Below are 4,211 nucleotides of genomic sequence, written 5' to 3' on the forward strand. Positions count from 1 at the left end.
AGGCTTAAGTCAAACACACACATACACATTGGCTACCATCAACTCACATAGTTAGCACATCCAATAGACTGGGAAATAGTGTGACTCCCAATCTCCCAGACAAAACATATGAGTTTTGCTAAAACTGTATGAGCTGAGTAGAGAGCCAGCCATTGTTTCCTGGTCAGGTTATGTGGTCAGGAACAAGTTCTGTGCCTACTCCCTATTTATGAAATATTACAAAAATATTAGCTTGAATGAATGGAGCTTAAACTACGTGGAACAGTGAGCGATGGACTGGAGATGTTGTCACTGCCCTGTTAGAGACACAGTGTTCCTATTCACACAGCAGTGCTGGAAACTAACTGCGGTCAGAGACAGGACAGGCTGAAGTCACTCCATCCATCCAATCCCACCACACATCACCTGATCCTCTGATTCACGCAGGATGCATCCCAAATAGCACCCTCTTCCACTTATAGTGTATTACTTTTAACCAGTGCACTATATAGGGAATATGGTGCCATTTAGGACCCATACCAAGTCTCTTTATGTCTCCTGAAGCATCATCTGTCTGTCTGTCTGTCTGTCTGTCTGTCTGTCTGTCTGTCTGTCTGTCTGTCTGTCTGTCTGTCTGTCTGTCTGTCTGTTTATGAGTCTGTCTTTGGTGGTAACTAAGGTAACGTTCCATGATGGGCCGGCCTTAAACTAAGGATCTGATTTTTTCCTGAGCACATCTCTTGACCACAAGACATGATGTGACTTGTCGGGTCATACAGTCCTGAAAAGCTCTCAGAGCCATAGCTAAGAAGCAGAACATTTTATTAGGCTCTGGTTAAAGCACCTGCTAAAACCAGTCAACATCCAACTGCAACCCAACCAAACAAATTGAACTGATGTGTTTTTATACAAGCACATACTGACTAAACCACACATTCATAAATACAAGGGTATTTCTTTTCACCTTTATTTAACCAGGTAGGCAAGTTGAGAACAAGTTCTCATTTACAACTGCGACCTGGCCAAGATAAAGCACAGCAGTTCGACACATACAACAACACAGAGTTACACATGGAGTAAAACAAACATACAAACAATAATACAGTATAAAAAATAAAAAATCTACATACAGTGAGTGCAAATGAGGTAGGATAAAGGAGGTAAGGCAATAAATAGGCCATAGTGGCAAAGTAATTACAATATAGCAATTAAACAATGGAATGGTAGATGTGCAGAAGATAAATGCGCAAGTAGAGATACTGGGGTGCAAAGGAGCAAGGGTTAAGGAGCTATCAGAGCTGTCAGAGATATCAGAGCTATCAGAGCTGTCAGCGATATCATAGCTATCAGAGCTGTCAGAGAAATCATAGCTATCAGAGCTGTCAGCGATATCAGAGCTGTCAGCGATATCATAACTATCAGAGCTGTCAGAGATATCATAGCTATCAGAGCTGTCAGCGATATCATAGCTATCAGAGATATCAGAGCTGTCAGAGAAATCATAGCTATCAGAGCTGTCAGCGATATCATAACTATCAGAGATATCAGAGCTGTCAGAGATATCATAGCTATCAGAGCTGTCAGCGATATCATAGCTATCAGAGATATCAGAGCTGTCAGCGATATCATAACTATCAGAGCTGTCAGAGATATCATAGCTATCAGAGCTGTCAGAGATATCAGAGCTGTCAGAGATATCATAGCTATCAGAGCTGTCAGAGATATCAGAGCTGTCAGCGATATCATAGCTATCAGAGATATCAGAGCTGTCAGCGATATCATAGCTATCAGAGATATCAGAGCTGTCAGCGATATCATAACTATCAGAGCTGTCAGAGATATCATAGCTATCAGAGCTGTCAGCGTGTTGACAGAACATCTCACAGAAACACCAGTGCTCATAGGGTATTCAACAGGGATCATTTGGTCAAACACAAGAGCCTGGCCACACATTAGGTTGTAAACAATCCTTTAACTAAGTGAAGAGGCTTGTAAACGACAACACTCTGAGTGAGTAATGATCACATGGACACAGTGGATGACATCACTAGAGGCTGATACCAGTAACAGTGGATGACATCACTAGAGGCTGATACCAGTAACAGTGGATGACATCACTAGAGGCTGATACCAGTAACAGCGGATGACATCACTAGAGGCTGATACCAGTAACAGTGGATGACATCACTAGAGGCTGATACCAGTAACAGTGGATGACATCACTAGAGGCTGATACCAGTAACAGCGGATGACATCACTAGAGGCTGATACCAGTAACAGTGGATGACATCACTAGAGGCTGATACCAGTAACAGTGGATGACATCACTAGAGGCTGATACCAGTAACAGTGGATGACATCACTAGAGGCTGATACCAGTAACAGTGGTTGACATCACTAGAGGCTGATACCAGTAACAGTGGTTGACATCACTAGAGGCTGATACCAGTAATAGGCCCTGTCCATTCTTTTAGAACAGCAGGGGGGTGACATCGCTATAGTTGGAGTGGGGCTTCATTATAGATGTTATACACCACCCAGCCTTGGGCATATGGTCTCCCCCACCCAGAGGAATGGAACTGCTAGGCCCTGGGCAGAATGACCACAGCGACCATCTAGCCCAGGCCCAGGCAGGACAGGGGATAAACCCTCTGGAACGATGATATAGCACTGTGGAGAGAGACAGGACAGGGGAACCCTCTGGAACTATGATAACGCACTGTGGAGAGAGACAGGACAGGGGATAAACCCTCTGGAACTATGATATAGCACTGTGGAGAGACAGGACAGAGGAACCCTCTGGAACTATGATATAGCACTGTGGAGAGACAGGACAGAGGAACCCTCTGGAACTATGATATAGCACTGTGGAGAGACAGGACAGAGGAACCCTCTGGAACTATGATATAGCACTGTGGAGAGACAGGACAGAGGAACCCTCTGGAACTATGATATAGCACTGTGGAGAGACAGGACAGGGAATAAACCCTCTGGAACTATGATATAGCACTGTGGAGAGAGACAGGACAGGGGGAACCCTCTGGAACTATGATATAGCACTGTGGAGAGAGACAGGACAGGGGAACCCTCTGGAACTATGATATAGCACTGTGGAGAGAGACAGGACAGGGGATAAACCCTCTGGAACTATGCTTGTATACACAGCATATGAGCATGTGTGTGCGGTGTGTGTGTTCTAGAATAAGCCCTATGTCCATTCAGACAGACCACCAGGCCATTACCACGACAACAACAGTCAGACTTCCCACAGAGCAGAGTGTAAAAAGGCCTGACTCATCAGCACCTGCCCTGGGGGCCATCAGGGAGGTCTGAGCCATCAACATGATGAAAAGAATACACTTCAATCATTTCATTATGATTACACCAAGTACTGCAAATAGTATCTTTCTTTTTGTATTGTTGCCACAAATGTTTCTATTTGTTATCAAACAGAGTCCTTCTAGAAACAAACCTTCCAGGTAGATAAAACCAATCATCCAATCACTGATCTGGCTGATGATCCAATAAACCTGATGATTTGATCTGACTGTGTCTCCCATGTGAGTGATTACATTGATTAATATAGTGTGATAACCTTGTCTTTAGATTAACACAACAACACAAAGTTTTCTATATTAAAAATAATCACCAAACCGCTCAAGGACAAAATGTCAAAATGAATAGTTTTCCTAAACATCACAGTTAACTACACATTACTCTGTTTAGTCCACATGTACACTCCCTTACTTATTTATTTGGACAGTGAAGATAAAACGTTTAATTTGGCTCTATATGCCAGCCTTTTGGATTTGATATAAAATGTTTTCTATGAGGCGACAGTACAGAATGTCACCTTTTATTTGAGGGCATTTTCATTGATATCTGTTTTACTGTTTCTAAATGAAGTAACTATATGTACATGTATCTAGTCCCCCCGTTTAATCATTTCATAGGTATTTGGAAAAATGTACTTGTAGTGTATTAAAGTAGTCAAAAGTTTAGTGTTTGGTCCCATATTCCTAGCACACAATGACTACATCAAGCGTGTGACTACGAACTTGTTGGATGTATTTGCAGTTTGTTTAAGTTGTGTTTCGGATTATGTTGTTAGTGGTAAGTAATGTATTGTGTCATTGTGGAGTCCCTTTTATTGTAAATAAGAATAGAAGATGTTTCTGAACACTTCTGCATTCATGTAGATTTAACCATGATTATGGATAATCATGAATGAA

This window comes from Oncorhynchus keta, chromosome 1 (genome assembly GCF_023373465.1).
Source record: "Oncorhynchus keta strain PuntledgeMale-10-30-2019 chromosome 1, Oket_V2, whole genome shotgun sequence".
NCBI classification, from domain to species: Eukaryota; Metazoa; Chordata; class Actinopteri; order Salmoniformes; family Salmonidae; genus Oncorhynchus; species Oncorhynchus keta.